This window comes from Schistocerca gregaria, chromosome 3 (genome assembly GCF_023897955.1).
Source record: "Schistocerca gregaria isolate iqSchGreg1 chromosome 3, iqSchGreg1.2, whole genome shotgun sequence".
NCBI classification, from domain to species: domain Eukaryota; kingdom Metazoa; phylum Arthropoda; class Insecta; order Orthoptera; family Acrididae; genus Schistocerca; species Schistocerca gregaria.
The window spans coordinates 129,801,541-129,828,698 of record NC_064922.1 but is presented as its reverse complement, the minus strand read 5'-3'; the positions used below and the strand labels follow the sequence as shown (position 1 = coordinate 129,828,698).

The 27,158-nt window shown below is 27.0% G+C and overlaps 2 long non-coding RNA genes across 2 annotated transcripts in view; one reads left to right on the top strand and one right to left on the bottom strand.

Moving 5' to 3' along the window:
* Positions 1-479: 479 nt before the first annotated feature.
* The window catches only part of LOC126356062 (uncharacterized), a 31,462-nt gene continuing 4,783 nt past the window's right edge, over positions 480-27,158 (top strand). The window contains exons 1-2 of the long non-coding RNA XR_007565571.1: positions 480-535; positions 16,136-16,193. This is a non-coding gene — a long non-coding RNA (uncharacterized LOC126356062). The remainder of the gene's footprint in view (positions 536-16,135; positions 16,194-27,158) is intronic.
* The window catches only part of LOC126356063 (uncharacterized), a 31,300-nt gene continuing 4,719 nt past the window's right edge, over positions 578-27,158 (bottom strand). Inside the window, exon 2 of the long non-coding RNA XR_007565572.1 lies at positions 578-1,012. This is a non-coding gene — a long non-coding RNA (uncharacterized LOC126356063). The remainder of the gene's footprint in view (positions 1,013-27,158) is intronic.

Below are 27,158 nucleotides of genomic sequence, written 5' to 3'. Positions count from 1 at the left end.
GGAAGAGTTTCAAGATATAACTTATTAGTAAAGTGTTTCATTTACACTGAAAATTTTTCTGTGCAAATCAGGATATCTTGATTATTTATTTTATTATATTTATTTTTTGTTTATTGAATTATTTAATATAAATAATTTTATTGTATTTTTGTCTTAGTATATTTTATAGAATTGATTTTTTTAAAGTTACTTGTTTTTATTTAATTTTTTAAGTAAAAATATTAATTTATTTATTCTTTAAGGGATATGCTTTGAAGTTAATAACCTATAATTTATTTTATAGAAATATAATAGTAAGCTTTAAACCAGCTATCTTTAAGATTACGTTTTAGTTCATTATTTTTTATTTTGATTTTATAAATATTTTAGGTTTTTTATTAAGATTACTAATTTAATTTTAAAATTTTTGTAATAATGATAGAATTAGGTTATTTATTTGTATAAAATTTTTACCTTGTGAACTTATTATAAGGAACTAGGCAAAATTGATTTCCGCCTGTTTATCAAAAACATGTCCTCTTGTTTATACTTTGAGGTCTGGCCTGCTCACTGAGCGTATTTTTAAAGAGCCGTGGTATTTTGACCGTGCAAAGGTAGCATAATCATTAGTCTCTTAATTAGTGGCTGGAATGAATGGCTTGACGAGAAATCAACTGTCTCTTAATAAATTTTTGAATCTAACTTTTGAGTCAAAAGGCTTAAATTCTTCTTTAGGACGAGAAGACCCTATAGAGCTTGACATTTTACTTTTATATAGTTTCTTGTTTGTCTTTCTATATTTAATGATGATGTTTTGTTGGGGTGACATGAAGAATAGATAAACTCTTCATTATTATATCATTTATTTATGTTTGTTATTTTGATCCATAATTTATGATCATAAGATTAAGTTACCTTAGGGATAACAGCGTAATTGTTTTTGAGAGCTCATATCGACAAAGCAGATTGTGACCTCGATGTTGGATTAAGAAAAATTTTGGGTGCAGGAGCCCAATGATTAGGTCTGTTCGACCTTTAAATTCTTACATGATCTGAGATCAGACCGGCGTGAGCCAGGTCGGTTTCTATCCTAAGATTATTAATCCATATTAGTACGAAAGGACCATATGGTTAAAATATTTTTTGTTATATTGATTAATATTAATTTATTTACTATTTTGACAGATTAATGTGTTGAATTTAGAATTCATTTATGTAGATTTTTTCTACAAATGGTATTGATACTTTATGATTTATTTATATTTATTTTGAATTTTCTTTTATTGGTTATTTGTGTTTTAATTAGTGTTGCCTTTTTAACTTTATTAGAGCGTAAGGTTTTAGGTTATATTCAGATTCGAAAGGGTCCAAATAAGGTAGGTTTTGTTGGAATTCCTCAGCCATTTAGAGATGCTATTAAGTTAATTTGTAAGGAGCAGCCAATTCCTATTATATCTAATTATCTACTTTATTATTTTTCCCCTGTTTTTAATTTAATGACTTCTTTAGCCGTTTGAGTAATTTTTCCTTATTTAACTTATATATGTTCTTTTTCTTATGGATTTTTACTTTTTTTATGTTGTACTAGATTAGGTGTTTATACTGTTATAATTGCTGGTTGATCTTCTAATTCAAATTATTCATTATTAGGTTCTCTTCGTTCTGTTGCTCAAACAATTTCTTATGAAGTTAGTTTAGCTTTAATTTTATTGTCTTTAATTATTTTAATTGGTAGTTTTAATATGTTTGATTTTATAAACTATCAGCTTTATTGTTGATTTATTATTATTTCTTTCCCTTTAGCTTTAGCTTGTTTTGCTTCTTGTTTAGCTGAAACTAATCGTACTCCTTTTGATTTTGCTGAAGGGGAATCTGAGTTAGTTTCAGGATTTAATATTGAGTATGGTGCGGGTGGTTTTACTTTAATTTTTTTAGCTGAATATACTAGAATTGTCTTCATGAGAATGTTATTGGCTTTAATTTTTTTAGGCGGTGATTTTTATTCTTTTATATTTTTTATTAAGCTTGCTATTATATCTTTTGGTTTTATTTGGGTTCGTGGAACATTACCACGGTTTCGTTATGATAAATTAATGTACTTAGCTTGAAAAAGTTTTTTACCTTTATCTTTGAATTTTTTTTATTTTCTTTGTTGGTTTAAAGATTTTATTTATCTCATTTGTTTAGTGAAATTTTTTGAGAAAAGTTAATAGAAGAGTTAAACTTCTAATTTTATGTTTTCAAAACATATGCTTTTCCTAAGCTAATTAACTTTATTCCTTAATTAATTTATCTCATGCGTTTGCGACATGGACATTAATTAAGAAATATGTAAAGTAGATAATTGTTAAGATTTGACCTGTTATAATATAAGGTTCTTCAACAGGTCGTTTACCAATTCACGTTAGTAAGCATACAACAACTACTATAATTCAGAATAAAATTTGATTAATAGGGTAAAATTGAATGCCTCGGAATGGTGTTTTATTATAAAATGGTAAAATTATTAAGATTCTAATTGATAAAAATAATGCAATAACACCTCCTAACTTATTAGGGATAGATCGTAGAATTGCATATGCAAATAGGAAATATCACTCTGGTTGAATGTGAACTGGTGTTACTAATGGGTTGGCAGGTACAAAGTTATCTGGATCTCCTAATAGGTAAGGATTGATTAAACATAGTATAATTAATAATGATGTTACTATTACAAATGTAATAGAATCCTTAAAGGTAAAGTATGGATGGAATGGAATTTTTTCAATATCTCCATTTAATCCAAGAGGATTATTAGATCCTGTTTGGTGAAGAAAAAATAAATGAATTGCTGCTATAGCAGCAATAATAAATGCTAATACAAAATGGAATGTGAAGAATCGATTTAATGTTGCATTATCAACAGCGAATCCTCCTCATACTCATTGGACTAAATCTGTTCCTAAGTATGGGATTGCTGATAATAAATTAGTAATTACTGTTGCACCTCAAAAAGATATTTGGCCTCAGGGTAAGACATATCCTATAAATGCAGTTGCTATAACTAAAAATAAAATCACTGTACCAATTATTCAGGTATGTATATATATATAAGATCCGTAGTAAATTCCCCGTCCTACATGTAAGTAAATACAAATAAAAAATATAGATGCTCCATTTGCATGTAAGGTTCGGATAATTCAACCATTATTTACGTCTTGGCAGATGTGTACTACACTACTGAATGCTATTTCAATATTTGATGTATAGTGTATAGCTAAAAATAGTCCAGTTACGATTTGAATTACCAAACATAACCCTAATAGGGATCCAAAATTTCATCAAAATGAAATATTTGTTGGGGCAGGTAAGTCAATTAAAGAGTTATTAATAATTTTAATTAAAGGATGTCTTAATCGTAAGGGTTTATTCATTAGTAATTATCTTATTTTACGAATAGGTCCCTGATTAATATTAGTGATTTTAACAACTGCTAGTAGTGCTAAAAATAAATAAATTATTATTATTATTGTAATAATGAATGTTGGTCTATTATATAATTTTTCTAAAGATATTGTATTTCTTGATAATTGATTGAATTATCAATATTTATAGTTTCGGTGTTTTTGAAAAAGTCTATAAATATAGATATATCTAGAATAATTAATATTGATATGATAAATACTCACATTATTAATGTAATAATTATAGTAATTGATTTAGGCTGAAATATTTCGTTTGATGCAATTCTTGTAATGTAAATAAATAATACTAGTATACCACCAAGAAATAAAATATATGATAATCAATATCTTTCTATTATTGTTCCTGTTATTAATCCAACTAGGAAGGTTTGAAGGATAATAAAAAGCATTATTGATATTGGGTGTCTTAATTTAATAAAATTAATATTTATTACATTTGATAATGATATAATTATTATTTTGATCATTTCAGTTGTTAGTTTATTTAAAATATCGGTTTTGGGGACCGATGATGGAAGCTTTTCCACCTCTGAAGTTTTAAAAGTGGGGGCTGGACTTATTTCCGGTTTACAAGACCGGCGTTTTTTTTAAACTATTAAAACTAATGTTTATATTCTCTATTTTTACTTCTTTATTGTTTATTTTGCTGGTGTTTATGTTTTTTCTTCTGACCGTAAACATTTATTAATGGTTCTTTTGAGATTAGAATATATTGTTCTTTCTTTATTTATATTAGTTATTGTTTTTCTTATTGAGTTTGATTATGATTATTTTTTTCCTGTTATTTTTTTAGTTTTTTCTGTTTGTGAGGTGGCTTTAGGTCTTTCTATTTTAGTTTCAATAATTCGTTCTCATGGTAATGATTTTTTTAATTCTTTTGGTTTATCTTTATGTTAAAGTATTTATTTATAACTATTTTTTTGATCCCTCTTTGTTTATTAAATAATTGTTGATGGTTGGTTCATTCTTTAATGTTTCTGTCGAGTTTTGTTTTTATAATTTGTGTTTATTCATATGCTGATTTGAATATAATTAGATATTATTTTGGTATTGATTATTTTTCTTTTAGTTTAATTTTACTTAGTTTTTGGATTTGTTCTTTAATAATCACTGCTAGAGGTTCAGTTTATTTAAGTTCATATCATTCTAATTTTTTTGTTTTTATGGTTTTGATTTTAATAATAATGCTTTATTGTTCATTTGCTAGATTAAGTCTTCTTTCTTTTTATATTTTTTTTGAGGCTAGATTAGTTCCTACTTTACTTTTAATTTTGGGTTGGGGTTATCAACCTGAGCGTTTGCAGGCTGGTGTTTATTTAATTTTTTATACTTTGGTTGCTAGATTACCTTTATTATTAGTTTTATTTAAGGTTTATGATTTTTCTAATACTTTATATTTTCCTTTATTAGTTGATTTTGGTTCTTATTATTTTATGTTTTATGTATTTATAATTTTGGCTTTTTTAGTCAAGATACCTATATTTTTGGTTCATTTATGACTTCCTAAGGCTCATGTAGAGGCCCCTATTTCAGGTAGAATGATTCTTGCTGGTGTTTTATTAAAGTTAGGTGGTTATGGTATTTTTCGTGTTATAAAGGCTATTTCTTATTTGGGTTTAAAGTTTAATTATTTTTGATTATCTTTAGGTTTATCTGGGGGTGTTATTGTAAGATTTATTTGTTTTCGTCAGGTTGATTTAAAGTCTTTATTGCATATTCTTCTGTTGCTCATATAAGAATGGTTATTGGTGGATTGATGACTATGAATTGATGAGGTTGTGTAGGTTCTCTTTCTCTAATGGTTGGTCATGGTTTATGTTCTTCTGGTTTATTTTGTTTATCTAATATTATTTATGAACGTTTAGGTAGATGAAGATTATTAATTAACAAGGGTATAATTAATTTGATGCCAAGAATGGCTTTATGATGATTTCTTTTAAGATCATCAAATATGGCTGCTCCTCCTTCTTTAAATTTGGTAGGTGAAATTAGATTATTAAATAGAATTATATCTTGATCTTCTTTTAGATTCTTTGCTTTGATTTTTTTATCTTTTTTTAGAGCTGTTTATACTTTGTATATATATTCTTATTCTCAGCATGGGAATTATTATTCTGGTGTTTATACTTGTTCTCTTGGTTATTTTCGTGAATATCATCTTTTACTCTTACATTGATTGCCTTTAAATATTCTCTGTTTAAAGGGTGAATATTTCTTTGTTTAGTTTGCTTAAGTATTTTAATTAAAAATATTGTTTTGTGGAATCAATGATATGAAGTTTTTCATCTTAGGCCGTGAATTTATTTTCTATTTGTTCTTTGAGTTTTTTTTCTTTGTTTATTTCGAGAACTATAATTTTTATTTTAGGTATTTATTATTTAATAATTGATTATAGAGTTTTTGTTGAGTAAGAGCTTTTCAATTTAAATGGTTCTATAGTTGTTATAACTTTAATTTTGGATTGAATATCTCTTATTTTTATATCTTTTGTTATATATATTTCTTCTTTGGTTATTTATTATAGAGAGGATTATATATCTGGTGAAAAGAATATAAATCGTTTTATTATTATTGTTTTAATATTTATTCTTTCTATAGGTTTTTTAATTATTAGTCCTAATTTAATTAGAATTTTATTAGGTTGAGATGGTTTAGGTTTAGTTTCTTATTGTTTAGTTATTTATTATCAAAATGTAAATTCTTATAGTGCTGGTATATTAACTGCACTTTCTAATCGTATTGGTGATGTTGCTATTTTAATTTCTATTGCATGAATGTTAAATTTTGATGGTTGAAATTATATTTATTATTATGATTTTATTTCTAATTCTTTTGAAATAAAGCTCATTACTATATTAATTGTTTTAGCAGCTATAACTAAGAGAGCTCAGATTCCTTTCTCTTCATGACTTCCTGCTGCTATAGCAGCTCCTACTCCTGTTTCTGCTTTAGTTCATTCTTCTACTCTTGTTACTGCTGGTGTTTATTTATTAATTCGTTTTAGACCAATATTAGATACTTATAATTGTGGTTGATTTTTACTTTTAATTGGTTATATAACTATATTTATGGCTGGATTGGGCGCTAATTTTGAATTTGATTTGAAGAAGATTATTGCTCTTTCTACTTTAAGACAACTTGGTTTAATAATAAGAATTTTGGCTATGGGTTATCCAAAGCTTGCATTTTTTCATTTATTGGCTCATGCTTTATTTAAGGCATTATTATTTATATGTGCAGGTTCAATAATTCATAATTTGAAGGATTCTCAGGATATTCGTTTTATAGGACCAATTGTTAATTTCATACCTTTAACTTCAGTTTGTTTTAATGTTTCTAGTTTATCTTTGTGTGGAATACCTTTTTTAGCGGGATTTTATTCAAAGGATTTAATTCTTGAGATGGTTTGTTTAAGATGAATTAATTGTTTAATTTTTTTCTTTATTTTTTTTCTACTGGTTTAACTGCTTCTTATTCTTTTCGTTTGTTTTATTATTCAATATCTGGTGATAATAATTTTTATTCTAGATTTTCTTTTGATGATAAGGGTTATTATATTTCATTTGGAATAGTTGGTCTATTGTTTGTTGCTGTTTTTGGTGGTAGTCTTTTATCTTGATTAATTTTTCCTATTCCTCATGTGATTGCTTTACCTTATTATTTAAAGTTTTTAACTATTACAGTTGTTATTTTAGGTGCTTATTTAGGTTATCTTATTTCTAATTTTGATTTTTCTCATAATTTATTTTCTTTAAGTATACTTTCTTTTGATAGATTTGCTGGTTCTATATGATTTATACCTTTCTTTCAACTAAGTTTATTAGATATATTCCTTTAAAAATAGGTTATTATTCATCTAAGTCATTTGATTATGGTTGAGGTGAATTACTTGGTGGTCAAGGTTTATATAGATTATTTATTTATTTAATTAGTTATATTCAAGGTTGATATGATTCTAATTTCAAGATTTATCTTTTAACTTTTATTTTTTGAATATTTATTTTGGTAATATTGTTTTTCGTTTACTTAAATAGCTTATAATTAGAGCGTGACACTGAAGATGTTAAGGAAGTATTTTTACTTTTAGGTATTTATAAATATAGATATATTATTTTTACAGTGAAAATGTAATGTTTTATTTAAACTATATAAATTTTAGAAATGTTAACGGAGTTTAACCGCTAATATAAAAAGTTAGCAGCTTTCATATTGGCTTTACATTTCCTTAATTGGAACTATTATAGTTCAATTATATTATTAACAGTAATACGCCTCTTTTTGGCTTCAATTAATAAGAATAAGGGTAGTACATACCAATCTTCCAGGTCGAAACTGACTGCAATATTTCGCTTCTTATTCTATTTAAGGTTGATTGATATTATCCATACTTTTTGAATGCAACCCAAATGTTATGTTTAACTACAACCCTTTATTCTGCTCATTGTAATGCTCCTTGGTTTCATTCATGGTATAGTCCGCCTAATAGAACTAGAATAAAAAATATTGTTGATACTGTTCAGATTATGATGTCTGAAGTTTAAAAAATAATTACAATTGGTAGAATTAGTGCAATTTCTACATCAAAAATTAGAAAGATTACTGTGATTAGGAAGAATCGTAGTGAGAATGGTATTCGTGCTGATCTTTTTGGATCAAACCCACATTCAAATGGTGATCTTTTTTCTCGATCATTAATTAATTTTTTTGATAGTGTTGTTGCCAGGATTATAACAATTATTGGAATAATAAATCTAATGAAAACTCTTGTGGATAGAATTAGAATTGTTTTTCTTGATTTATATCAAGCTTTCTGATTGGAAGTCAAATGTACTATTTATACTAGAAAAACAATTATCTACCTCATCAATAAATAGAGATATATAAGAATAATCATACTACGTCTACGAAGTGTCAGTATCATGCTGCTGCTTCAAATCCAAAGTGGTGTCTTGGTGAGAATTGATTTATTGAGTGTCGAAGTAGACATGTTGATAAAAAGATTGTTCCAATAATTACGTGTAAACCATGGAATCCTGTTGCAACAAAGAATGTTGATCCATAAACTGCATCTGCAATGGTAAAAGGTGCTTCTCAATATTCATATGCTTGAAGTATTGTAAAGTATAGTCCTAATAACACTGTGAAGAATAATCCTTGTAGTGCTTGAGTATGATTAGATTCCATTAAACTATGATGTGCTCATGTTACTGTTACTCCTGATGCTAAAAGAATGGCTGTATTAAGTAATGGAATTTGTATAGGGTTAAAGGGTTGAATTCCTATTGGAGGTCATAGTATTCCTAGTTCAATTGTTGGTGCTAATCTTCTTCTAAAGAATGCTCAAAAAAAAGAAACGAAAAATAATACCTCTGATGCAATAAATAAAATTATTCCTCATCGTAATCCAATTGATACAAATCCTGTATGTAATCCTTGATATGTTCCTTCTCGTACTACATCTCGTCATCATTGAATTATGGTTAGTAGGGTAATTCCAAATCCAATTATGAATAAGTTAATATTAAATAGGTGGAATCATTTTGCTAGTCCTGATACTAGGACTATTGCTCCAATTGCTCCTGTTAATGGTCAAGGTCTATAGTCTACTAAGTGGAATGGGTGGTTTGAGTGAGTTGTTAACATAGGTTTAATATACTTCTCTAGAATATAGAGTTCTTAGAATTGAGAAAACATAGGCTTGAATTATTGCTACTGCTGATTCTAGAATTAATAGAAGTATTTGTCCAATAATTAGTAATGAGATTAAGTTTATTGCTATAGATGGTCCTGTGTTTCCTAATAAGGTTAATAATAAGTGTCCTGCAATTATATTTGCTGCTAACCGTACTGCTAATGTACCTGGTCGAATAACATTACTAATTGTTTCAATTAGTACTATAAATGATATTAATGCAGGCGGTGTACCTTGTGGTACAAGGTGTGTAAATATATGATTAGTATGGTTAATTCATCCAAATAATATAAATCTTAGCCATATAGGTAGGGCAATTGCAAATGTTAATGCTAAATGTCTTGTTCTAGTAAAAATATAAGGGAATAATCCTATGAAATTGTTAAATAATATTATAATAAAAATTGAGATGAAAATGAATGTTGTTCCATTAAATGATTTTGGTCCAAGTAGTGTTTTAAATTCATTATGTAAGGTTAAATTTAGTTTATTTCAGATAATGTTAATTCGTGATGGTGTAAGTCAAAATAGTAATGGGATTAATAATAGTCCTAGAAATGTTCTAGTTCAATTTAATGATAAATTAAAGATGTTAGTTGATGGGTCAAATGTTGAGAATAGATTTGTTATCATTTTCAATTTAAGTTTTTTATTTCAATTGTTCCTTTTTCTGCTCTTTTAATAAGGTTAGGTTTAAATGAGAAGAAGTTTATTTGATTAAACAAGATTAATGTAGCTGAAAATATAATGAATAGTGAGAATCATATAAGAGGGGATATTTGAGGGATTTGGATATAATTTCCCCATCAGAAGTAGTCGTTAATTTACTATTATTTGGTTTAAGAGACCATTACTTACTTTCAGTCATCTGATGAATATCAAGGTGTACTAACTTTTTAGTTACTTTAGATTGACACTCTAATGTTATTTATTTTAACTAACTCCTTAAATTATCTTAGATAATCACTTAATAAATAAATTTACTGAAGTTCTTTCAATCACAATTGGTATAAATCTGTGGTTTGCTCCACAGATTTCTGAGCATTGTCCAAAGAATAATCCAGGTCGATTTATTGTGAATGTTCCTTGATTTAACCGACCTGGCGTTGCATCAATTTTAACCCCTAATGCAGGAACTGCTCATGAGTGTAGAACATCTGATGCTCTTGTTAATACTCGTACTTCTGTATTTATTGGTAGGATTGTTCGGTTATCTACATCTAGCAGTCGAAATCCATCATTTTCTAGGTCTTGTTCTGGTGTTATATAAGTGTCAAATTCTACGTCTATGAAGTCTGAATATTCATATCTTCAATATCATTGTCGTCCAATGGTTTTAATTGTAATTATTGCATCTACTGAATCATCAAGTAAATATAATAGTCGTAATGATGGAAGGGCAATAAAAATTAATGTAATTGCTGGTAAAGCTGTTCAGATTGTTTCAATTAAATGTCCATGAAGTATATTACGGTTAGTATAGGCAATAAATAATATATAACTTAAGGCATAACCTACAATTACTGTAATTAATAATAATACGACCATAGTATGATCATGAAAGAATGATAATTGCTCCATTAATGGTGAAGCTCCATCTTTAAGAGATAAATTTGATCATGTTGCCATTAATAAATATTTTCTAATAAAAGGTCAAACCTTTATTTGCAGAGCTTAAATCTACTGCACTAATCTGCCATATTAGAATCTAGAGATTAATGGTAATTCTGAGTAACTATGTTCTGCAGGAGGGTTATTTTGTAGTCATTCTGTTGATCTTCTTATGTTAGCTCTAAATATAATTGCTCGGTTAGTAACCATTCTTTCTCATATAATTACAATGAATATAATGATTCCTACAATTGAAATTGTAGACCCAATTCTTGATACTACGTTTCATGATGTATAAGCGTCTGGGTAGTCTGAGTATCGTCGAGGTATTCCTGCTAATCCTAGGAAGTGTTGAGGAAAGAATGTTAAATTTACTCCAATGAATATAATTGTAAATTGGATTTTTAATCATATATTATTTATAGTTAATCCTGTAAATAGTGGATATCATTGAATGACACCTCCTATAATTGCAAATACTGCTCCTATAGATAATACATAATGAAAGTGGGCTACTACATAATATGTATCATGTAATACAATATCAAGTGATGAATTTGCTAATACTAATCCTGTTAATCCACCAATTGTAAATAGGAAAATAAATCCTAGAGCTCATAATAATGGTGGATTGAACTTGAATTTCGTTCCATATAATGTAGCTAATCATCTAAATACCTTAATTCCTGTAGGTACAGCAATAATTATTGTTGCTGATGTAAAATATGCTCGTGTGTAAACATCCATTCCTACTGTAAATATATGATGTGCTCATACAATAAATCCTATTAGTCCAATTGATAGTATAGCATAAATTATACCTAATGTTCCAAATGATTCAATTTTTCCTCTTTCTTGACATACAATATGTGAAATAATTCCGAACCCCGGTAGAATTAAAATATAAACTTCTGGGTGTCCAAGGAATCAAAATAGATGTTGATATAGAATTGGGTCACCTCCTCCTGCAGGGTCAAAGAATGATGTATTTAAATTTCGATCTGTTAATAATATAGTAATAGCTCCTGCTAAAACTGGAAGTGAAAGAAGGAGAAGTAATGCTGTAATAGCTACGGATCATACAAATAAAGGTGTTTGATCTAAAGTTATACTTTCTGATCGTATATTAATTGCTGTTGTAATGAAATTCACTGCACCAAGAATAGATGGTACACCTGCTAAGTGTAGTGAAAAAATAGCTAGATCTACAGATGCACCCCCGAGTGCAATAGCTCCTGCTAGAGGAGGGTAAACTGTTCATCCTGTACCAGCAACATTATCTACTATAGAAGATGTAAGAAGAAGGGTTAGTGAAGGTGGTAGTAATCAAAAACTTATATTATTTATTCGTGGAAATGCTATATCTGGTGCACCAATTATTAGTGGAACAAGTCAATTACCAAATCCACCAATTATAATAGGTATTACTATAAAGAAAATTATTACGAATGCGTGAGCTGTAATAATAACATTATAAATCTGGTCATCCCCAATTAGAGATCCGGGTTGGCCAAGTTCAGCACGAATAAGTATTCTTATTGATGTTCCTACTATTCCTGCTCATGCTCCAAATATGAAGTATAAAGTACCAATGTCCTTATGGTTTGTTGAGAATAATCATTTTTGCGGTAAGATGGCTGAATTTTAGGTGGTAGACTGTGAATCTACTTATGAGATGTTTTCTCTCTTATCATATTTAGATCTTATATTCAATTATGATTCTAGACTGCAATTCTTGAGGTGTAAAATTTTACTAAGGCCTAAAAGATTATTCTTTTAATTATAACTTTGAAGGTTATTAGTTTGATTAACTTAAGTCCTTAGTATAATGAAATTAAGGTTGATGTTGAAATCAATCCTATTGTTGAAATTATTACTGTTATAGGAAGAATGATTCTTGATTTTTGGGACTTTATCTTTATAGATCACGAATTTTCTGTGTATGATATAATTAGAGCTGAGAATCTAATACGTATATAGTAGTAGAGTGTAATTGTAGTTAATACAACTATAATAGTTATAATAGTTGTTATATTGTTTTCTATTAATGATTGTATTACAATTCATTTTGGTAAGAATCCGAGGAATGGTGGTAGTCCACCTAAAGATAATAAAGATAAGAATATTATGAATTTAATTTCGGTTTTTATATTTCTGGCTGAATAAATTTGATTTATGAAAAATAAATTTATTTGCTTAAATAATAAAACTATAATTAATCTTAATAGTGAGTAAATAATGAAGTATAGTTCTCAGATGTTTTCTCTGACTGTTAACGATCTAATTATTCAACCTAGATGTCTGATTGATGAATATGCTAAAAGTTGTTGTAAGGATGTTTGATTTAAACCTCCTATTGCCCCAATAATAATTCTTAAGATAATAATTGTTCAAATAAAAGTTCTTAATTGAATACAATAGGATAAGACTATTATTGGGGCGATTTTTTGTCATGTTATTAATGTTAAACAATTATTTCATCTTGATGCTCCTATAACTTCTGGAAATCAGAAATGGAAAGGTGCAGCTCCAATCTTTAATAATAGTCTAGATCTAATTATTATTGATGGGATAAATTCTGTTTCCCATCCCATGGGATATTTTATTTGAATCAGCAAAATTGAAAATAATAATATTGTCGATGCTATTGCTTGGACAATAAAATATTTAATTGATGATTCGTTTATTATTATATTTTTATTTCTTGTTAGGAGCGGAATAAATGAAAGTAAGTTGATCTCAAGTCCTATTCAAACCCCAAATCAGGAATTTGATGAAATGGACAGGATCGTTCCTATCATTAATGTTGATAGGAAGAGAAGTTTTGTAGAGTTGTTGGTCATTAAAAAAGGAGAGGATTGATACCTCTATAAATGGGGTATGAACCCATTAGCTTGTTTAGCTTACCTTTTTACATTAAGGTGTATGATGCACGTTAGTTTTTGATACTACAGGAGGTAGTTTAATTCTATCTTATGTAAATTTAATGAAGGTAATTTTATTTACTTTATTTACCCTATCAAGGTAACCCTTTAATCAGGCACTTCATTTATTTAATATATAAATCGAAAGTTTTTTTTTAAATTTCTTTTATGTATTATTTTGTTTAATTAGGATTAATTTATCCTGCTCATTTTATTTTTATATATATATATATATAATAAATAATTTATATTATTATATTACATTTAATTGAAATTAAATGATTATAAGTTCATCTTACCATTATCAATTGATTATTCTAATACATTCATTTACCTAGGATTATAGCTACTTATGTTTTTAGCTTAAAATAGGTTATTATAATATAATATATATAATAATATGTAATTTAATATTTAATTTTATTATAATTGGATATAATAAATAAAATTATTAATTTTAAATATAAAATATTATAATTAATATAAATAATTATATTAATTATAATAATATAATTATATAAATTATCTAGAATTAGATTATTTAACTAATATATATATATATAAGTTAACTTAATATAAAAAAAGAATTCATATTAATAACATATTATATTAAATTACATAATTGTATAAAATATATTTATTATATTATTTAATCTTTCTTTATTTATTAGTGAAAAGAAAGATTAAATAAGAAAGAATATAATACATTTATTACTATACATGTTCCATATTAATCTTTAATTATATATAATAGAGAAGTTGTTGTGGTCATACAGAGGAGCGTTTCTTTTTTTTTGTTAATGTTTGTGATTTTTCTTTTTTTTTCTTTAAATATTTGAATCCTTTATTTTTTCCTGATTTAATAAATTAAAAAATTTCTTATTTTTCATTTTTAAAAGTTTTATTCTTGCTTTGTTATTCACTTTTTCTTTGTATTATATGTAAGTTTTGTTAGACTAAATGTTCTTTTTGCAGTAATTTGATTTAATTATCAAGTGATTTTGGATTTAGCAATTGATTTAGTATCAGCATAATTCGTGCCAGCAGCCGCGGTTATACGATTGATACAAGTGAATATTATTGGTTAAAACAGTTGTTTATATTATTAGGGTTGAAATATAAATTTGTAAGGTGAAATGTTAAAATTTATTTGTGGCCCTTTTTATGAATCTGTGAAATTTAAATAATAAACTAGGATTAGATACCCTATTATTTTAAATGTTAATTATATTTACCAGGGTACTATTAGTTAAGGTCTTTAAACCCAAAGAATTTGGCGGTATCTCATTCCATTCAGAGGAACCTACCCCATGGTTGATAATACACGATTTACTCTACTTAATTTATTTGTTTGTATATCTCCGTTATCAGAGAATCTTTTTAGAGTTATAATTCTCAAGATTTATAATTATAAAATATTTCAGGTCAAGGTGCAGCTTATAGTTAAGAGGAGGTGGGTTACAACAGATTTTTGTTTATAACGGATTTGATAGTGAAATACTGTCAATGAAGGTGGATTTGATAGTAATTTAATTTATTTAATTTAACTGATATTGGCTCTGAGATGTGTACACATCGCCCGTCGCTCTCATTATTGATTATTCTATTTTATTTTAAAGTAGCTTCAATTTAGATGAGATAAGTCGTAACATAGTAGATGTACTGGAAAGTGTATCTAGGAAGAGTTTCAAGATATAACTTATTAGTAAAGTGTTTCATTTACACTGAAAATTTTTCTGTGCAAATCAGGATATCTTGATTATTTATTTTATTATATTTATTTTTTGTTTATTTAATTATTTAATATAAATAATTTTATTGTATTTTTGTCTTAGTATATTTTATAGAATTGATATTTTAAATTATAGTTTATTGGTAATGTAAGTGTTTTATGAAATATTATTTTAAATTTTTTTAATTAGATTTTATTTATTGTACCTTTTGTATCAGGGTTTATCAAAATTTTAGTATTTATTTTACTTGTCTCGATTTGGGTTGATTTATAAATAATTTATAGTTAATGTATCATAATTATTATTAAATTATTTATAGAAATGAAATGTTAATCGTTTCCCAAGATATCTAGTTTCTTAAGAAAAAATTTAATTTTTTAAAGTTATTTGTTTTTATTTAATTTTTTAAGTAAAAATATTAACTTATTTATTCTTTAAGGGATAAGCTTTGAAGTTAATAACCTATAATTTATTTTATAGAAATATAATAGTAAGCTTTAAACCAGCTATCTTTAAGATTACGTTTTAGTTCATTATTTTTTATTTTGATTTTATAAATATTTTAGGTTTTTTATTAAGATTATTAATTTAATTTTAAAATTTTTGTAATAATGATAGAATTAGTATATTTATTTGTATAAAATTTTTACCTTGTGAACTTATTATAAGGAACTAGGCAAAATTGATTTCCCCCTGTTTATCAAAAACATGTCCTCTTGTTTATACTTTGAGGTCTGGCCTGCTCACTGAGCGTATTTTTAAAGAGCCGCGGTATTTTGACCGTGCAAAGGTAGCATAATCATTAGTCTCTTAATTAGTGGCTGGAATGAATGGCTTGACAAGAAATCAACTGTCTCTTAATAAATTTTTGAATTTAACTTTTGAGTCAAAAGGCTTAAATTCTTCTTTAGGACGAGAAGACCCTATAGAGCTTGACATTTTACTTTTATATAGTTTTTTGTTTGTCTTTCTATATTTAATGATGATGTTTTGTTGGGGTGACATGAAGAATAGATAAACTCTTCATTATTATATCATTTATTTATGTTTGTTATTTTGATCCATAATTTATGATCATAAGATTAAGTTACCTTAGGGATAACAGCGTAATTGTTTTTGAGAGCTCATATCGACAAAGCAGATTGCGACCTCGATGTTGGATTAAGAAAAATTTTGGGTGCAGGAGCCCAATGATTAGGTCTGTTCGACCTTTAAATTCTTACATGATCTGAGTTCAGACCGGCGTGAGCCAGGTCGGTTTCTATCCTAAGATTATTCATCCATATTAGTACGAAAGGACCATATGGTTCAAATATTTTTTGTTATATTGATTAATATTAATTTATTTACTATTTTGACAGATTAATGTGTTGAATTTAGAATTCATTTATGTAGATTTTTTCTACAAATAGTATTGATACTTTATGATTTATTTATATTTATTTTGAATTTTCTTTTATTGGTTATTTGTGTTTTAATTAGTGTTGCCTTTTTAACTTTATTAGAGCGTAAGGTTTTAGGTTATATTCAGATTCGAAAGGGTCCAAATAAGGTAGGTTTTGTTGGAATTCCTCAGCCATTTAGAGATGCTATTAAGTTAATTTGTAAGGAGCAGCCAATTCCTATTATATCTAATTATCTACTTTATTATTTTTCCCCTGTTTTTAATTTAATGATTTCTTTAGCTGTTTGAGTAATTTTTCCTTATTTAACTTATATATGTTCTTTTTCTTATGGATTTTTATTTTTTTTATGTTGTACTAGATTAGGTGTTTATACTGTTATAATTGCTGGTTGATCTTCTAATTCAAATTATTCATTATTAGGTTCTCTTCGTTCTGTTGCTCAAACAATTTCTTATGAAGTTAGTTTAGCTTTAATTTTATTGTCTTTAATTATTTTAATTGGTAGTTTTAATATGTTTGATTTTATAAACTATCAGCTTTATTGTTGATTTATTATTATTTCTTTCCCTTTAGCTTTAGCTTGTTTTGCTTCTTGTTTAGCTGAAACTAATCGTACTCCTTTTGATTTTGCTGAAGGGGAATCTGAGTTAGTTTCAGGATTTAATATTGAGTATGGTGCGGGTGGTTTTACTTTAATTTTTTTAGCTGAATATACTAGAATTGTCTTCATGAGAATGTTATTGGCTTTAATTTTTTTAGGCGGTGATTTTTATTCTTTTATATTTTTTATTAAGCTTGCTATTATATCTTTTGGTTTTATTTGGGTTCGTGGAACATTACCACAGTTTCGTTATGATAAATTAATGTACTTAGCCTGAAAAAGTTTTTTACCTTTATCTTTGAATTTTTTTATTTTCTTTGTTGGTTTAAAGATTTTATTTATCTCATTTGTTTAGTGAAATTTTTTGAGAAAAGTTAATAGAAGAGTTAAACTTCTAATTTTATGTTTTCAAAACATATGCTTTTCCTAAGCTAATTAACTTTATTCCTTAATTAATTTATCTCATGCGTTTGCGACATGGACATTAATTAAGAAATATGTAAAGTAGATAATTGTTAAGATTTGACCTGTTATAATATAAGGTTCTTCAACAGGTCGTTTACCAATTCACGTTAGTAAGCATACAACAACTACTATAATTCAGAATAAAATTTGATTAATAGGGTAAAATTGAATGCCTCGGAATGGTGTTTTATTATAAAATGGTAAAATTATTAAGATTCTAATTGATAAAAAAATGCAATAACACCTCCTAACTTATTAGGGATAGATCGTAGAATTGCATATGCAAATAGGAAATATCACTCTGGTTGAATGTGAACTGGTGTTACTAATGGGTTGGCAGGTACAAAGTTATCTGGATCTCCTAATAGGTAAGGATTGATTAAACATAGTATAATTAATAATGATGTTATTATTACAAATGTAATAGAATCCTTAAAGGTAAAGTATGGATGGAATGGAATTTTTTCAATATCTCCATTTAATCCAAGAGGATTATTAGATCCTGTTTGGTGAAGAAAAAATAAATGAATTGCTGCTATAGCAGCAATAATAATGCTAATACAAAATGGAATGTGAAGAATCGATTTAATGTTGCATTATCAACAGCGAATCCTCCTCATACTCATTGGACTAAATCTGTTCCTAAGTATGGGATTGCTGATAATAAATTAGTAATTACTGTTGCACCTCAAAAAGATATTTGGCCTCAGGGTAAGACATATCCTATAAATGCAGTTGCTATAACTAAAAATAAAATCACTGTACCAATTATTCAGGTATGTATATATATTTAAGATCCGTAGTAAATTCCCCGTCCTACATGTAAGTAAATACAAATAAAAAATATAGATGCTCCATTTGCATGTAAGGTTCGGATAATTCAACCATTATTTACGTCTCGGCAGATGTGTACTACACTACTGAATGCTATTTCAATATTTGATGTATAGTGTATAGCTAAAAATAGTCCAGTTACGATTTGAATTACCAAACATAACCCTAATAGGGATCCAAAATTTCATCAAAATGAAATATTTGTTGGGGCAGGTAAGTCAATTAAAGAGTTATTAATAATTTTAATTAAAGGATGTCTTAATCATAAGGGTTTATTCATTAGTAATTATCTTATTTTACGAATAGGTCCCTGATTAATATTAGTGATTTTAACAACTGCTAGTAGTGCTAAAAATAAATAAATTATTATTATTATTGTAATAATGAATGTTGGTCTATTATATAATTTTTCTAAAGATATTGTTATTTCTTGATAATTGATTGAATTATCAATATTTATAGTTTCAGTGTTTTGAAAAAGTCTATAAATATAGATATATCTAGAATAATTAATATTGATATGATAAATACTCACATTATTAATGTAATAATTATAGTAATTGATTTAGGCTGAAATATTTCGTTTGATGCAATTCTTGTAATGTAAATAAATAATACTAGTATACCACCAAGAAATAAAATATATGATAATCAATATCTTTCTATTATTGTTCCTGTTATTAATCCAACTAGGAAGGTTTGAAGGATAATAAAACGCATTATTGATATTGGGTGTCTTAATTTAATAAAATTAATATTTATTACATTTGATAATGATATAATTATTATTTTGATCATTTCAGGGGTTAGTTTATTTAAAATATCGGTTTTGGGGACCGATGATGGAAGGTTTTCCACCTCTGAAGTTTTATAAGTGGGGGCTGGACTTATTTCCGGTTTACAAGACCGGCGTTTTTTTTAAACTATTAAAACTAATGTTTATATTCTCTATTTTTACTTCTTTATTGATTTATTTTGCTGGTGTTTATGTTTTTTCTTCTAAACGTAAACATTTATTAATGGTTCTTTTGAGATTAGAATATATTGTTATTTCTTTATTTATATTAGTTATTGTTTTTCTTATTGAGTTTGATTATGATTATTTTTTTAGTTTTTTCTGTTTGTGAGGGTGCTTTAGGTCTTTCTATTTTAGTTTCAATAATTCGTTCTCATGGTAATGATTTTTTTAATTCTTTTGGTTTATCTTTATGTTAAAGTATTTATTTATAACTATTTTTTTGATCCCTCTTTGTTTATTAAATAATTGTTGATGGTTGGTTCATTCTTTAATGTTTCTGTCGAGTTTTGTTTTTATAATTTGTGTTTATTCATATGCTGATTTGAATATAATTAGATATTATTTTGGTATTGATTATTTTTCTTTTAGTTTAATTTTACTTAGTTTTTGGATTTGTTCTGTAATAATCACTGCTAGAGGTTCAGTTTATTTAAGTTCATATCATTCTAATTTTTTTGTTTTTATGGTTTTGATTTTAATAATTATGCTTTATTGTTCATTTGCTAGATTAAGTCTTCTTTCTTTTTATATTTTTTTTGAGGCTAGATTAGTTCCTACTTTACTTTTAATTTTGGGTTGGGGTTATCAACCTGAGCGTTTGCAGGCTGGTGTTTATTTAATTTTTTATACTTTGGTTGCTAGATTACCTTTATTATTAGTTTTATTTAAGGTTTATGATTTTTCTAATACTTTATATTTTCCTTTATTGGTTGATTTTGGTTCTTCTTATTTTATGTTTTATGTATTTATAATTTTGGCTTTTTTAGTTAAGATACCTATGTTTTTGGTTCATTTATGACTTCCTAAGGCTCATGTAGAGGCCCCTATTTCAGGTAGAATAATTCTTGCTGGTGTTTTATTAAAGTTAGGTGGTTATGGTATTTTTCGTGTTATAAAGGTTATTTCTTATTTGGGTTTAAAGTTTAATTATTTTTGATTGTCTTTAGGTTTATCTGGGGGTGTTATTGTAAGATTTATTTGTTTTCGTCAGGTTGATTTAAAGTCTTTAATTGCATATTCTTCTGTTGCTCATATAAGAATGGTTATTGGTGGATTGATGACTATGAATTGATGAGGTTGTGTAGGTTCTCTTTCTCTAATGGTTGGTCATGGTTTATGTTCTTCTGGTTTATTTTGTTTATCTAATATTATTTATGAACGTTTAGGTAGACGAAGATTATTAATTAACAAGGGTATAATTAATTTGATGCCAAGAATGGCTTTATGATGATTTCTTTTAAGATCATCAAATATGGCTGCTCCTCCTTCTTTAAATTTGGTAGGTGAAATTAGATTATTAAATAGAATTATATCTTGATCTTCTTTTAGATTCTTTGCTTTGATTTTTTTATCTTTTTTTAGAGCAGTTTATACTTTGTATATATATTCTTATTCTCAGCATGGGAATTATTATTCTGGTGTTTATACTTGTTCTCTTGGTTATTTTCGTGAATATCATCTTTTACTCTTACATTGATTGCCTTTAAATATTCTCTGTTTAAAGGGTGAATATTTCTTTGTTTAGTTTGCTTAAGTATTTTAATTAAAAATATTGTTTTGTGGAATCAATGATATGAAGTTTTTCATCTTAGGCCGTGAATTTATTTTCTATTTGTTCTTTGAGTTTTTTTCTTTGTTTATTTCGAGAACTATAATTTTTATTTTAGGTATTTATTATTTAATAATTGATTATAGAGTTTTTGTTGAGTGAGAGCTTTTCAATTTAAATGGTTCTATAGTTGTTATAACTTTAATTTTGGATTGAATATCTCTTATTTTTATATCTTTTGTTATATATATTTCTTCTTTGGTTATTTATTATAGAGAGGATTATATATCTGGTGAAAAGAATATAAATCGTTTTTTTATTATTGTTTTAATATTTATTCTTTCTATAGGTTTTTTATCAATTAGGTTATTTATTATCAAAATGTAAAATCTTAAAGTGCTGGTATATTAACTGCACTTTCTAATCGTATTGGTGATGTTGCTATTTTAATTTCTATTGCATGAATGTTAAATTTTGGTGGTTGAAATTATATTTATTATTATGATTTTATTTCTAATTCTTTTGAAATAAAGCTCATTACTATATCAATTGTTTTAGCAGCTATAACTAAGAGAGCTCAGATTCCTTTCTCTTCATGACTTCCTGCTGCTATAGCAGCTCCTACTCCTGTTTCTGCTTTAGTTCATTCTTCTACTCTTGTTACTGCTGGTGTTTATTTATTAATTCGTTTTAGACCAATATTAGATACTTATAATTGTGGTTGATTTTTACTTTTAATTGGTTGTATAACTATATTTATGGCTGGATTGGGCGCTAATTTTGAATTTGATTTGAAGAAGATTATTGCTCTTTCTACTTTAAGACAACTTGGTTTAATAATAAGAATTTTGGCTATGGGTTATCCAAAGCTTGCATTTTTTCATTTATTGGCTCATGCTTTATTTAAGGCATTATTATTTATATGTGCAGGTTCAATAATTCATAATTTGAAGGATTCTCAGGATATTCGTTTTATAGGATCAATTGTTAATTTCATACCTTTAACTTCAGTTTGTTTTAATGTTTCTAGTTTATCTTTGTGTGGAATACCTTTTTTAGCGGGATTTTATTCAAAGGATTTAATTCTTGAGATGGTTTGTTTAAGATGAATTAATTGTTTAATTTTTTTCTTTATTTTTTTTCTACTGGTTTAACTGCTTCTTATTCTTTTCGTTTGTTTTATTATTCAATATCTGGTGATAATAATTTTTATTCTAGATTTTCTTTTGATGATAAGGGTTATTATATTTCATTTGGAATAGTTGGTCTATTGTTTGTTGCTGTTTTTGGTGGTAGTCTTTTATCTTGATTAATTTTTCCTATTCCTCATGTGATTGCTTTACTTTATTATTTAAAGTTTTTAACTATTACAGTTGTTATTTTAGGTGCTTATTTAGGTTATCTTATTTCTAATTTTGATTTTTCTCATAATTTATTTTCTTTAAGTATACTTTCTTTTGTTAGATTTGCTGGTTCTATATGATTTATACCTTTTCTTTCAACTAAGTTTATTAGATATATTCCTTTAAAAATAGGTTATTATTCATCTAAGTCATTTGATTATGGTTGAGGTGAATTACTTGGTGGTCAAGGTTTATATAGATTATTTATTTATTTAATTAGTTATATTCAAGGTTGATATGATTCTAATTTCAAGATTTATCTTTTAACTTTTATTTTTTGAATATTTATTTTGGTAATATTGTTTTTCGTTTACTTAAATAGCTTATAATTAGAGTGTGACACTGAAGATGTTAAGGAAGTATTTTTACTTTTAGGTATTTATAAATATAGATATATTATTTTTACAGTGAAAATGTAATGTTTTATTTAAACTATATAAATTTTAGAAATGTTAACGGAGTTTAACCGCTAATATAAAAAGTTAGCAGCTTTCATATTGGCTTTACATTTCCTTAATTGGAACTATTATAGTTCAATTATATTATTAACAGTAATACGCCTCTTTTTGGCTTCAATTAATAAGAATAAGGGTAGTACATACCAATCTTCCAGGTCGAAACTGACTGCAATATTTCTCTTCTTATTCTATTTAAGGTTGATTGATATTATCAATACTTTTTGAATGCAACCCAAATGTTATGTTTAACTACAACCCTTTATTCTGCTCATTGTAATTCTCCTTGGTTTCATTCATGGTATAGTCCGCCTAATAGAACTAGAATAAAAAATATTGTTGATACTGTTCAGATTATAATGTCTGAAGTTTTAAAAATAATTACAATTGGTAGAATTAGTGCAATTTCTACATCAAAAATTAAAAAGATTACTGCGATTAGGAAGAATCGTAGTGAGAATGGTATTCGTGCTGATCTTTTTGGATCAAACCCACATTCAAATGGTGATCTTTTTTCTCGATCATTAATTAATTTTTTTGATAGTGTTGTTGCCAGGATTATAACAATTATTGGAATAATAAATCTAATGAAAACTCTTGTGGATAGAATTAGAATTGTTTTTCTTGATTTATATCAAGCTTTCTGATTGGAAGTCAAATGTACTATTTATACTAGAAAAACAATTATCTACCTCATCAATAAATAGAGATATATAAGAATAATCATACTACGTCTACGAAGTGTCAGTATCATGCTGCTGCTTCAAATCCAAAGTGGTGTCTTGGTGAGAATTGATTTATTGAGTGTCGAAGTAGACATGTTGATAAAAAGATTGTTCCAATAATTACGTGTAAACCATGGAATCCTGTTGCAACAAAGAATGTTGATCCATAAACTGCATCTGCAATGGTAAAAGGTGCTTCTCAATATTCATATGCTTGAAGTATTGTAAAGTATAGTCCTAATAACACTGTGAAGAATAATCCTTGTAGTGCTTGAGTATGATTAGATTCCATTAAACTATGATGTGCTCATGTTACTGTTACTCCTGATGCTAAAAGAATGGCTGTATTAAGTAATGGAATTTGTATAGGGTTAAAGGGGTTGAATTCCTATTGGAGGTCATAGTATTCCTAGTTCAATTGTTGGTGCTAATCTTCTTCTAAAGAATGCTCAAAAAAAAAGAAACGAAAAATAATACCTCTGATGCAATAAATAAAATTATTCCTCATCGTAATCCAATTGATACAAATCCTGTATGTAATCCTTGATATGTTCCTTCTCGTACTACATCTCGTCATCATTGAATGATGGTTAGTAGGGTAATTCCAAATCCAATTATGAATAAGTTAATATTAAATAGGTGGAATCATTTTGCTAGTCCTGATACTAGGACTATTGCTCCAATTGCTCCTGTTAATGGTCAAGGTCTATAGTCTACTAAGTGGAATGGGTGGTTTGAGTGAGTTGTTAACATAGGTTTAATATACCTCTCTAGAATATAGAGTTCTTAGAATTGAGAAAACATAGGCTTGAATTATTGCTACTGCTGATTCTAGAATTAATAGAAGTATTTGTCCAATAATTAGTAATGAGATTAAGTTTATTGCTATAGATGGTCCTGTGTTTCCTAATAAGGTTAATAATAAGTGTCCTGCAATTATATTTGCTGCTAACCGTACTGCTAATCTACCTGGTCGAATAACATTACTAATTGTTTCAATTAGTACTATAAATGATATTAATGCAGGCGGTGTACCTTGTGGTACAAGGTGTGTAAATATATGATTAGTATGGTTAATTCATCCAAATAATATAAATCTCAGCCATATAGGTAGGGCAATTGCAAATGTTAATGCTAAATGTCTTGTTCTAGTAAAAATATAAGGGAATAATCCTATGAAATTGTTAAATAATATCATAATAAAAATTGAGATGACAATAAATGTTGTTCCATTAAATGATTTTGGTCCAAGTAGTGTTTTAAATTCATTATGTAAGGTTAAATTTAGTTTATTTCAGATAATGTTAATTCGTGATGGTGTAAGTCAAAATAGTGATGGGATTAATAATAGTCCTAGAAATGTTCTAGTTCAATTTAATGATAAATTAAAGATGTTAGTTGATGGGTCAAATGTTGAGAATAGATTTGTTATCATTTTTAATTTAAGTTTTTTATTTCAATTGTTCCTTTTTCTGCTCTTTTAATAAGGTTAGGTTTAAATGAGAAGAAGTTTATTTGATTAAACAAGATTAATGTAGCTGAAAATATAATGAATAGTGAGAATCATATAAGAGGGGATATTTGAGGGATTTGGATATAATTTCCCCATCAGAAGTAGTCGTTAATTTACTATTATTTGGTTTAAGAGACCATTACTTACTTTCAGTCATCTGATGAATTTCAAGGTGTACTAACTTTTTAGTTACTTTAGATTGACACTCTAATGTTATTTATTTTAACTAACTCCTTAAATTATCTTAGATAATCACTTAATAAATAAATTTACTGAAGTTCTTCCAATTACAATTGGTATAAATCTGTGGTTTGCTCCACAGATTTCTGAGCATTGTCCAAAGAATAATCCAGGTCGATTTATTGTGAATGTTCCTTGATTTAACCGACCTGGCGTTGCATCAATTTTAACCCCTAATGCAGGAACTGCTCATGAGTGTAGAACATCTGATGCTCTTGTTAATACTCGTACTTCTGTATTTATTGGTAGGATTGTTCGGTTATCTACATCTAGCAGTCGAAATCCATCATTTTCTAGGTCTTGTTCTGGTGTTATATAAGTGTCAAATTCTATGTCTATGAAGTCTGAATATTCATATCTTCAATATCATTGTCGTCCAATGGTTTTAATTGTAATTATTGCATCTACTGAATCATTAAGTAAATATAATAGTCGTAATGATGGAAGGGCAATAAAAATTAATGTAATTGCTGGTAAAGCTGTTCAGATTGTTTCAATTAAATGTCCATGAAGTATATTACGGTTAGTATAGGCAATAAATAATATATAACTTAAGGCATAACCTACAATTACTGTAATTAATAATAATACGACCATAGTATGATCATGAAAGAATGATAATTGCTCCATTAATGGTGAAGCTCCATCTTTAAGAGATAAATTTGATCATGTTGCCATTAATAAATATTTTCTAATAAAAGGTCAAACCTTTATTTGCAGAGCTTAAATCTACTGCACTAATCTGCCATATTAGAATCTAGAGATTAATGGTAATTCTGAGTAACTATGTTCTGCAGGAGGGTTATTTTGTAGTCATTCTGTTGATCTTCTTATGTTAGCTCTAAATATAATTGCTCGGTTTGTAACCATTCTTTCTCATATAATTACAATGAATATAATGATTCCTACAATAGAAATTGTAGACCCAATTCTTGATACTACGTTTCATGATGTATATGCGTCTGGGTAGTCTGAGTATCGTCGAGGTATTCCTGCTAATCCTAGGAAGTGTTGAGGAAAGAATGTTAAATTTACTCCAATGAATATAATTGTAAATTGGATTTTTAATCATATATTATTTATAGTTAATCCTGTAAATAGTGGATATCATTGAATGACACCTCCTATAATTGCAAATACTGCTCCTATAGATAATACATAATGAAAGTGGGCTACTACATAATATGTATCATGTAATACAATATCAAGTGATGAATTTGCTAATACTAATCCTGTTAATCCACCAATTGTAAATAGGAAAATAAATCCTAGAGCTCATAATAATGGTGGATTGAACTTGAATTTAGTTCCATATAATGTAGCTAATCATCTAAATACCTTAATTCCTGTAGGTACAGCAATAATTATTGTTGCTGATGTAAAATATGCTCGTGTGTCAACATCCATTCCTACTGTAAATATATGATGTGCTCATACAATAAATCCTATTAGTCCAATTGATAGTATAGCATAAATTATACCTAATGTTCCAAATGATTCAATTTTTCCTCTTTCTTGACATACAATATGTGAAATAATTCCGAAC